Here is a 12,472-nt window from a genome sequence, read left to right as displayed (position 1 = left end):
TCTGCTACATCTACTTCGGGCTCTTCCATGGGAATATCGTCATCGAATGCACCGATTCCAGCATTCCCGGGAAAGTGGTCGTCAAAATCTTCTTCTTCATTGTCTTCCATGGTAACCCCCTGTTCTCCGTGCTTCGTCCAACAAACATACTTTTTCATGAAACTATTTGCGAAAATGTGGCTGTGTAGGATTCTTGAAGATGAGTAATCCTTATTATTGTTGCAATGAACACACGGGCAGCACATAAAACCATTCTGCTTGTTTGCCTCAGCCACAGACAAAAAATAATGCAAGCCATCAATGAATTTTTTCGAACGTCGGTCAGCATTGTACATCCATTGCCGGTCCATCTGCATTTTAAATAAATCGATTTGAATTCTTTACACGTATCGAATAAATAAAATATATCAAACCTAAATTAAACTAAATGTAATATAACATGAATAATTAAAAGATATGCAATATCCATCATACATCTTGATTAATTAAAAGGAGTACTTAATCCATTACAGAACTTAACAAAGGAGTACTATACATGAAATTTAAAAATTCGGTCAACAACTCATAGGTTTTCAACCGTCCTTGCGTTGGAACGCAGAATGTTCTAACGGATTTCTTGCTGGCGCAGAAGAAGATGGCGGAGCTGAAACCTCCGAGTTTGGTGGTGACGAACCGTAACGCCGCAATAAATCCTCAAGATCAAACGGAGGTTCCTCGCCCCTTGCCATGCATTCTCTATATTTTTTTTCCAAATAACGAAGCACTGCCCTATGAAAAGCACTAAGTTTTTTGGACCGACGACCTACTCGAGTTGTGCCCTTCTCTCCAGAAGGACAACGATCACCCCCACCGGCGCCACTCCCTCCAGCTGCTGAAGCCATATTTTACTGAAAAATACCTTTTTTTCCACAAAATTATAAATTCTTACCATTACAAAGCAAAAATTATTTACTATTACAATTACAATGATCAGATTAATAACTCTTGCAAATAATAATGAAATTAGATAAAAAAGACGAAATGTATCATTAATCCTCAAGAAATCTCTAATTAATTGAAAGAAATCTCTATAACTTCTAATTACTTTGACACCCTTCAGTTCCAGGAGTACACTCTTTTCAATATCCATAAACCCTCTAGAAGAAAAATAGGCACAGTCGCAGCACCAACATTTACGATTAATAGGCACAGCACTTGGCACAGGCAGCATGCTCGTTGATATGCTCTCAGTACAACAACGGGCATGCTGACTGCGTCAAATGCTGTCTTCTTATCAATCGAAAGTGCTGGTGATGCGACCAACCGATTTGCGACGTCCTTATAGCGCATCGTGTATCCCCGAAAGGTAGTGCCATCACCGTTGGATGGAGATTAACGACGTATACTTGTTACGAAATAAAGATTTTTTTAGCTTCTAGATGGTTTCAATGTGAGCCTGATTAAATACATCACTAGAGTGTCAAAATAATCCATTCATAATACAAAAAATTCTAATATACTCATTTCATTAATTCATTCATGAATAAAAAAATCAACTATCCACAATATGGTCATATATACAAGTACATCACATGAAGTGTCTACAATCATTCTAAAAATTTCTACTATCCATATACTCATCTAAATCTAAAAGGAAATCACACCTACATATATATGCAATCTAGCTAAATGTCCAAGAAATGAGCTAACTACACATTTTCTCTATTTCTAAAGCATGAAATGAGCTATACAATCCAAGGAAGAAGAGAAAAACAAGCCCCAAACCTTTAGCGCCGATGGATGGATGGGGAATCAAAGATCTTCACAAATATGGTGAAGAAATGAGCAAGAACTCCTCTATCCCGAGCCAAGAACAGCAAGAAAACAAGTGAGCTGAATGGCTCGGGCGGGGGGAGAGGGAAGGGGATAAGGGGGCCAAGGTCTTTTGTCCCGGTTGGAGACACCAACCGGGACAAAAGGGGGTCCTTTTGTCCCGGTTGGTGGTTCCAACCGGGACAAAAGGCTACGCGGGCTTTTTGTCCCGGTTTGATCCCCCAACCGGGACAAAAGACCCCCCTTTTGTCCCGGTTGGTGGATCCAACCGGGACAAAAGGCCCCTGTCCCCCCGCTGGCCCGGCTAGCCGTTGGACCCGGGACAAAAGCCACCTATTGTCCCGGGCCCAAAAACTGCCGGGACAAATGGCCTGAAAGAAAAGTCTATTTTGTAGTAGTGAGAGCCACTCTGCCCATGCAAGCAACGGTGACTACTCGCAAAGGCCACTCCACCACGAGGACAAAAGTACGCCCTAACATGTGCACGGAGGCCACAGTGCCACCTACCGTTCCCCTAAAATGTGACGGGAGAGGGTAATAGCCCTGCGTCAACGAAGCATGCAGTCATCATGACCATACAGACTCCACGAAGGCACGCCCGTCAACTAGGCCAAGGACACGCCTCCAACAGGAAAGCCAGCCCCTACTGATAGGTCATGATGCTCACGACATCGACTCGTCCGCCGAGAGGTCGGTCGGAGACAGAGCCCGTACGATGACTGGAAGGGGAGACTTCCCCGACTAACCAAAGGGACAACTCCAACTGGCTAAGAGGACTTGACCGATTGACAAAACAGGAGGACACCGATCAGCCAACCACGACCACTACCAGACGAAATGATAGAACCCTGTAAGAGGGCCCCACCTTGGAGTATAAAAAGGGAGTCCTCAACGTTGAACAGAGGAAAATGGAGAACTCCCCAACTCATTTTGAGCATTTGGGCTCGAGAAACATAGACACACTCATTCTGAACTAGACGTAGGGCACTCCCAGGCTGAACTAGTATAATCCTCGAGTCATTGTGTGCTAGACCATATCCGATCTGACGCACGATATACACACAATCGAGTAGATTAGTAGTCAGCCAATTCTGAAATCGACAACCGGCATCAAGCTTCACCTAAGCACAACCTTTCATCCTCATACGGATGGCCAGTTGGATGTTGTCAACAAGACCATTGCCATGTAGCTCTATTGCACCATGCATGGGGGACTGCCCATTCACCTAGGTCGCCTAGCATCCATTGGTGAAGTATTGATATACTTCATTCCACACAGCTCTAAAAGAAACACCCTTCCAGGTGGTGTACGGATAGCCACCACCACATCTTCAACCGCATGCGGCCACCGCAGCCTAGACGGAGGAGGTGGACATTCTCTTGTGTGACTGCAATGCCTTCCTCGAGGAGGTCCGCGAGTGTCTTCTCTAGGCTTAGCAGTATGCCAAACGCTACTACAACAACCACCATCGGGAGATCGAGTTCGCGGTGGGAGACTAGGTGTGCCTTCGCTTCGTCCATCACACGAAGCACTCCCTAGCGTCTCGGCCCTGGGGAAAGCTCGGGTCTCGCTATGCTAGCCCCTTCCTGGTGCTGGAATGTGTGGGTTAGGTGGCCTACCATCTTTAGCTGTCGGCCAGCGCTCGATTCCATGGTGTGTATCACGTGGGGCTAATCAAATCATTCCATGCCACACCACTGCAGCCCCGCCGGTTGTTTTTGCTGGTGCAGGATGGCCGGCTGCTGTCGGCAACGGAACACATCCTGTGGCCAAACTTTGACGGGACATCCAGCATGTTTTCGTGAACTGATAGGGTCTTCCCAGCAATGATACCACTTGGGAGCTGCTGCATAAGTTCAAGGAGCTCTACCGTGGCATTCAGCTCGTCACGAGCTGTTTGGAGAGGCGGGGAGAGATGTTACAACGGACATCATGTATAGACATCAGGAGCACGCTAGTGGCTAAGATCATGCCGTCAGGATCAGAGGGGCGCAAGGGCTCTTAGGATTTCCCTTTTTATTTCCATAAAAATAGGATCTTGATGGGTTTGTTAGGAGAGGATATCTACCCTCAAATTGGTTTGGTATTAATTAAGCAAGGCAATTATCTTGCGTGGCCTCACGGTTCCTTCTCCCATGCCTCGCCCTCTTCCTCCATCAAGAACGGTGCCGCATGCTCGCCGCCCTGATGATCACCACGGCCTCCAGTCGCTTTTTCCTACCACTGTACAGCCGCGGTAGGACCCTTGGTCCTATCATTTATCCTGTCTTTTAAGATTTCAGAAGTTCTATTTAGTGAAGTTTTTTTAGACTAAAAGGGCGGGGGGGGGGGGGGTCCTCTATTTTCATTTCCAGGAAACAAAAACGTCACACGTCTTTACAGTAGTTTAAGCATTTTGAAGCATATTCTAAGCGCGCCTGCTCTGAATATCTGCTAAGGCAACAGAAAGGATAAATCCTAAGCAGCTACATTAGTCTCCCTGCTCACGTCAAAACTTGATGAAACGCCCGCTCTTTCTACTGCCGAGTTCCAAGCTTCTGGAGCAGCCTGCGAACCCGGCACTGTCTAGCCAATGCATAGAGGTTGTGCTGCTCTTCTGTTCAGTTCTTCCACAATCTCCCCCAAGCGCAGTTCCACGGCCTCCTTGGATAAGCTTTTCCATCTCCTCAGCATCCTGCTTGCTTTCCTGAGTACCATCCGCACATCTAACCATGTCGCCCCCGGAAAACAAAGAGCATTCCTCAGATTCCAAATACTCCAAAAAAAACAGAGGTACACATGTTATGGACCATATGTTATTTATTGCTAATCCACCAACGGGAGCTTCAAAGCCATCAGCCCCTTGGATGTTCATGATATCAGCACAAGAAGCCCGAATTTCCATGGAAACGCAACAATCGAAGAAGAGGTGGTGAATAGTTTCATCTACCCCACAGAACAAGCAAGTTTAGTGAAGTTTGAAAGTGAATCCCTGAAAAAGGGGTTATGCTAGAATATAGTGAAGACTGGGAATCTAGACAAGTATCTTTAAAGATCTGTATTTTAAAAGCATACTATAATCTTCATGTAAAATAGTTCATATTTTGTTCTATAAAAATATTTATTCAAATAAAGTAAGGTTATTGAAATCTTAAGTGCTGGTTCACCAAATATTGTTTGCCATTAAAATGATTTTTCAGTATCTGTCACAGAGAAACATTATTGTAGCTAGATAGATAACTGAAAGATTCAAAGGAACATATATTGTATCTGTTGTGTTTGAATTTTGTGCCCTACATGTTGGGAAACGGGTAGGCTACGCTAGCATCACTACCGCATATACCCAAGATACTTGCGAGTAGAAGATCATAGATCGTTACCACTAGACGCGCAGCGCAGCGGAAGAAGTCGCGCGTCGATATAGAGGAAGTAGTCGATCACGTCCCACGAACCGAGCTCCTCGTACCTGATCCCAGCAGCCGATCAGCGCAGCAGTCGCAGCAGCGCCTCCACGGAGTCAACACGTACGGGGATGAAACACCGGGCGTCGGTGTGCTAGCACCGCAAGCACGGCATGGGCGGCGGCCGAGAAAGAGAGGGAGGGGCGGCGGCTAGGAGGTGGCGCGGCTCACGGGTTCGTCGCCCCCCTAGCCCCTCCCTCGTATATATAGGGCGTACTAATGGGCTTCTATCTCATAGGCCCATTAGTAACCCTAATCCCTCTTGGATCAATATCCTCTTGGGCTTTTAAACCGTATTGTGATGATGGGCTCTTGGGCATATCACCAACAATCTCCCACTTGCACTAGAGACAATCATACAGACAAGCTTTCCAACATTCCAAACCCCTTAAGTGTGTGACCCATTAGGTTCATGTGTAGGTGGTCGTGATCAGAAATCATTTCCGAATCACAAGTCAATAGCGGCACCTAGCAGGGCATAGTGACTCACAAATACACATAAAGATCATATCGGCCGAACCATAGATATACTCATACACCGATCCCTTTGCCACACGATACCAGTCAAGCTCAAAGCGAGATGCGTGCCACCTTTGTGATAGCTCGACCATTCTCTCGATCTAATAGTGAATTCTATTCATAACTAACCTTTAGTCATCATGATTAACTCTTTAATCACTTTGGCATGGCCATGCACTTTCAAATCCAACTATCTCGAGGGGCCCAGAGATATCTCCCCCGTTATCTAGGAGGGGCAAATTCCATCTTGATCCGCTCACATCCCATTCCATGTTTCATGACACACCTGTAAGCTACTTTTGTAACTACCCAGTCACGGAGTAGCGTTTAGCAGCCCCAAGATGCACCACTACACACAGTGAGAAACAATGGCGATCTCAGGTCTAAGGATCTAGTAGGTATAACACTCAAAAACAACTGATGGCACATACAAAATAACAATCCCAACATTGTCTTGGAGTGGGTCAATCCAACACCATGTTCACCAACATGTGTCCACATCATTAATCCGATATCTCCATATCCGTGATCCGTGAAACATGATCATCAATTAATGCATGTGCTAGTCTCAACGTCATTGTTGTCCCACACAACGACATAAACTAGGGATAATTTAGAATCATATCATTGTCAATAAAGAGTTTCACGAACAAGTCACATACTTGATAATCAATGTAAAAATAATCATCCATGGAACAAATAACAATTATTTATCATTACATAAACATACTCATGACACAAAATCTCCCACGCACACTAGAATCACTGATGTAAGTATCTAATACCCATAGATCTCATGTGTGCCTCATGCTTTGGTTGTGGGAGAGGCTTCGTCAACGGATCAGCAACGTTTGAATCCGTGTGCACCTTGTAAACCTCCACATCACCTCTCTCAACAAAGTTACGGATGAGGTGATACTTCCGCAGTATATGTCTGGACTTCTTAGTTGTTCTAGGCTCCTTTGCTAGTGCAACGGCACCACTATTATCACAATAGAGGTCCACTGGACTGGACGCACTAGGAACAACACCCAAGTCAGAAACAAACTTTTTGATCCAAACAACTTCTTTTGCAGCTTCGGAAGCTGCAATATACTCGGCCTCTGTCGTCGAATCAGCCACTGTATCTTGCTTGAAACTCTTCCAGCTCACTGCCCCACCATTGAGGCAGAAAACAAAACCGGATTGCGATTTGGAGTCATCTTTGTCTGTTTGAAAACTAGCATCGGTGTAACCCTTTACAAGGAGCTCATCTTCGCCTCCAAATATTAGTAACATATCCTTAGTTCTTCTCAAGTACTTAAGGATACTCTTTACAATTGTCCAGTGAGCTTCACCGAAATCTGACTGATACCTGCTCGTAACACTTAGAGCAAAGGAAACATCTGGGCGCGTGCAAAGCATAGCATACATGATTGACCCTATGGCTAAAGCATAAGGAATCGTACTCATCCTCTTTTGCTCATCAGGTGTCGTAGCACACTGACTCTTGCTTAGAGCAATGCCATGTGACATTGGCAAGAAACCTTTCTTGGAATCTTGCATATTAAACCGATTCAATATCTTGTCAATGTACGTGTCTTGGCTTAATCCAATTAGCCTTTTTGATCTATCTCTATAGATCCTAATACCCAGAATGTAAGCCGCCTCTCCTAAATCCTTCATCGAAAAACTCCTTTTCAATGAGGTTTTAACGGCTTCAAGCATTGGAATATCATTTTCGATCAATAATATGTCATCCACATATAGGACCAGAAACACAAGTGCGCTCCCACTAGCCTTTTTGTAAACACAAGGCTTATCTTCATTCTTGATGAAACCAAACCCTTTGACTACTTCATCAAAACGAATATTCCAACTCCGAGATGCTTGCTTCAATCCATAGATGGACCTCTGAAGCTTACATATTTTCCCAGCATTTTTAGGATCGACAAAACCTTTAGGCTGTGTCATATACACATCCTCACTTAGATGTCCATTAAGAAAAGCGGTTTTGACATCCATTTGCCATATCTCATAGTCATAATATGCGGCAATTGCTAGGAGAATCCGAACAGACTTTAGCATTGCGACTGGCGAAAAGGTTTCCTCATAGTCAACACCTTGAATTTGTCGGAAACCTTTCGCCACCAATCGTGCCTTATAGATGTGAACATTTCCATCCATGTCTAATTTTTTCTTAAAAATCCACTTACAGTCGATAGGTCCTACACTGTCAATCTGATCGACCAAGTTCCAAACTTGATTATCATGCATGGATTTTAACTCGGATTCCATGGCTTCAAGCCATTTGTCGGAGTCGGGTCCCATCATTGCTTCTTTGTAGGTCAAGGGCTCATCATTTTCCATCAATAATACGTGGCGCTCCTCCGTAATAAGGAGGTTGAGCTTGTCAGTAGCGCGACGTGCCCTTATAGACCTTCGTGGGGCTGGTGCCTCAACTACGGATTGTGCAACATCTTGCACATCCCGTAGATCTTCAGTGGGTGCTGAAATAGTTTCGGGTGTTTCCTGAATTTCTTCAAGTTGCACCTTGCTCCCACTAAGTCCTTTTGAGAAAAACTCCTTTTCTAAGAAAACACCATTTCGAGCGACAAACACTTTGCCTTCTGCCTTATTGTAAAAATAATATCCTTTGGTTTCCCTAGGATACCCCACAAAGAAGCATTTGTCTGACTTTGGAATGAGCTTATTTGACATCAAACGTTTGACATAAGCCTCACACCCCCAAACTTTGAGAAAAGATAATCCGGGATGCTTCCCAGTCCATATCTCATATGGTGTTTTCTCAACAGACTTACTTGGAACCCTATTCAGTGTGAACGCAGCAGTTTCAAGAGCATAACCCCAAAATGACAATGGAAGATCAGCTTGGCTCATCATGGACCTAACCATGTCCAACAAGGTTCGGTTCCTCCGTTCGGTTACCCCATTCCATTGAGGCGTTCCGGGCGGAGTTAGCTGCGGAATAATTCCACATTGCTTCAAATGATCACCAAATTCAAGGCTCAAATATTCTCCTCCACGATCAGATCCCAGAAATTTAATTGTCTTGCCTAATTGATTTTGTACTTCATTCTGAAATTCTTTGAACTTTTCAAACGATTCAGACTTGTGCCTCATTAAGTAGATATAGCCATATCTACTAAAGTCATCAGTGAAAGTAATGAAGTACTGAAAATCACCTCTGGCTATTGAGCTCATTGGTCCACATACATCGGTATGTACAAGTCCCAACAAGTCACTCGCCCTCTCACTCTGACCAGTGAAAGGCGCTTTGGTCATCTTTCCAAGCAAACAAGACTCACATGTGTCAAATGATTCAAAATCAAATGAGCTTAACAATCCATCTTTATGGAGTTGTTCAATGCGCTTCTCATTTATATGACCTAAGCGACAATGCCAAATAAAAGTGGGATTCAAATCATTTGGTCTAAGCCTCTTAGTATTAATGTTACAGACAGATTTATCCTCAAGATCAAGAACATATAATCCATTCACCAATGGACAATGAGCATAAAAAATACCATTGCAAAAGATAGAACAACGTTTGTTCTCTATTACAATCTTAAAATCACCAACTTCTTCCAAACATGAAGAAGAAATAATGTTCTTGCTCAAAACAGGAATGCAATAACAATTATTTAATTCCAAAACTAATCCGGAGGGTAGAGACAAGTGGTAGGTGCCGACCGCCAACACTGCAACCTTTGCGCCATTGCCGACACGAACGTCCAACTCGCCTCTTGCAAATCTTCTAGTCTCACTTAGACCCTGCAATGATTTGCAAGTGTGAATCATCGATCCAGTATCAAATACCCATGATTCACTGGAAGATAATGCAATATTAATTTCTATAACATTTATACCTGAAGTGGAAGTCTCACTTCCCTTCTTCTTCTTCTTTTCTTCCAAGTACTTCTTGCAGTTCCTAGACCAATGTCCCTTTTCATGACAGTGGAAGCATTCATCCTCAGAAGTAGGGCCAGATTTGACCTTAGGTGCTGGTTTTAGCTTAGAGCCCGAGGACTCACCACTAGAACTCTTTTCCTTGCCTTTACCTTTGGGATTAGGAGGCGTCCAACGCTTCCTCTTTTTGTTCCCTTCTGAATCATCATCACATGATTGGGATTCTTCTTAATGCTCTCCTCTGCTGTCTTTAGCATCCCATGCAACTCACTCAATGTTTTATCCAAGCCATTCATCTGAAAGTTCATGATAAAAGGCTCATAGCTCGCCGGGAGCGACTGGAGAATAACATCAGTAGCCAAGTCTTGGTAAAGTTCAGAACCAAGTCTGTCCAAAGTCTCAATGTAACCAATCATTTTGATCACATGAGGACTGACCGGGCTACCTTCTGCCAGCTTGCACGCAAACAAGGACTTTGAGATATTGAACCTCTCAGTCCTGGCTTGGTTCTGAAACATCCCACGCAGCCCCTCGATCATGGTATGAGCATCCGCATGCTCATACTGCTTCTGCAGATCAGGGGACATGGTGGCGAGCATCAGACAGCTGACATCAAGTGAGTCATTGCAGTGCTTCTCATAAGCTCTGCGATCAGTAGCAGTTGCATTGTCAGGGAGATCATCAGGATATGGCTGCTCAAGAACATACTCCTTTTTCTCTTGCCTGAGAACAATTCTCAGGTTGCGGTACCAATCAATAAAGTTTGTTCCATTCAACTTTTCTTTCTCAAGAACAGAACGCAAATTGAAAGCGGAATTGTTACCGGCAGACATGATCTACAACATTAAAGTAAAGCAAGATTTCAGCACTAAGTTTATGTAAAGACTTTCATTAACTTATTTAACAAAAGACAACCTACTATATCAAAGTCATCTTCCCTCTAATGATATATAGTGGTTCAAGATCCATAATCACTAAAATTCTAGTGAGCTTTAGCATCACGGCTAGAAAAGTAGTGATACAGGTAAGTAACAAATTACTAATCACATCTCTATGCGACTCTTGTTTGTTGGGTGGCATCCAATGCCCCGGCCCCAACCCTATGCCTTAAAGCCCAAAACTGTTTTGATAGCTTTGCTGAGTAAACCAATACTATGCTTGTGAATGTCCGACATCCACCCTATACAAAAGTGATAGCTGAGGGTACTCTACTTTGGTAAACCTACCACACAACAATCAAAATTTATAGGTGCAGCTATTGGTAAAAGGCATAAAAAACTCAAACTTTTCTGAGGGAAGCTATTCTATCATGATTAAAGCATCCACCATATGTAAAAGCATGAAAGAATAGTATGACAGGAAAATAAACATCACAGGCATATAATCATATTATATTGTGAATAGTATGGCCTCTTGCATCACAATGGGCTCCATCGCCATGGCTCCAAGGTGACCTCCATTGCCATCCATCCTGTCTTGTGGTGATCATCATCGCCATCATGATTGAAGCCTCCATGAAAAGATACTAAGCTACTACATCTAATAGCTAGTGAAATAATTACATGAGGATTCAAACATCACAAGTCGACATGCAGGTCGTTATACAATAATAGTGCAACCTCAACCCGGTTGTGTTAACTTAAGACACGCAGGCCGCACAAATCATCACATACATCATCACATGACATTGAGGCCATACCATTCACATCACACCCTGCAAAAACAAGTTAGGCGTACGACGTGTTCTACCAAAGTAGCGCTTAGGAAGCCGCTACAGCGAGAAAGCAACGGCGGTCCCAAGATACTTGCGAGTAGAAGATCATAGATCGTTACCACTAGACGCGCAGCGCAGCGGAAGAAGTCGCGCGTCGATGTAGAGGAAGTAGTCGATCACGCCCCACGAACCAAGCTCCTCGTACTTGATCCCTGCAGCCGATCAGCGCAGCAGTCGCAGCAGCGCCTCCACGGAGTCAACACGTACGGGGATGAAACGCCGAGCGTCGGTGTGCTAGCACCGCACGCACGGCATGGGCGGCGGCCGAGAGAGAGAGAGGGAGGGGCGGCGGCTAGGAGGTGGCGCGGCTCACGGGTTCGTCGCCCCCCTAGCCCCTCCTTCGTATATATAGGGCGTACTAATGGGCTTCTATCTCATAGGCCCATTAGTAACCCTAATCCCTCTTGGATCAATATCCTCTTGGGCCTTTAAACCGTATTGTGATGATGGGCTCTTGGGCATATCACCAACACTACATGTTGATAGGTCTGAGCATTGTTTCAGCACTCGGAAGTGGTGCAATGCTTCTCATTTTAGTTGTTGGCACTATGTATTTGAAACGTAAAATTAAGATGCAGAGGTTAGAAAGGATGAAACTGAAATTTTTCGAACAAAATCGTGGGCAATTGCTTCAACTGTTGGTATCTGAGAGGGCAGATATCGCCGAAGGAATGATTATAACGTTGGATGAGCTACAGCAGGCTACAAACAACTTTGACAAAGCACTTAGGCTCTGCGGCGGAGGGCATGGCAGTGTTTACAAGGGAATTTTGTTGAGCCAAGATGTTGTTGCCATCAAGAGGTCCAACATTGTGATTCAAAGAGAGATTGATGAGTTCATAAATGAGGTTGCAATCCTTTCTCAAGTTAAACATAGGAATATTGTAAAACTACTCGGATGCTGCCTTGAAACAGAAGTTCCACTACTTGTTTATGAGTTCATTTCCAACGGGACTCTATATGCTCATCTTCATATTAGAGATCCCATATCACTATCTTGGAATGATAGGTTGAGGA

Source organism: Panicum virgatum, chromosome 7K (assembly GCF_016808335.1).
Source record: "Panicum virgatum strain AP13 chromosome 7K, P.virgatum_v5, whole genome shotgun sequence".
Classification (NCBI taxonomy): Eukaryota; Viridiplantae; Streptophyta; class Magnoliopsida; order Poales; family Poaceae; genus Panicum; species Panicum virgatum.
The sequence above is the reverse complement of the archived record's forward strand: the minus strand, read 5'-3'. Positions refer to the sequence as shown.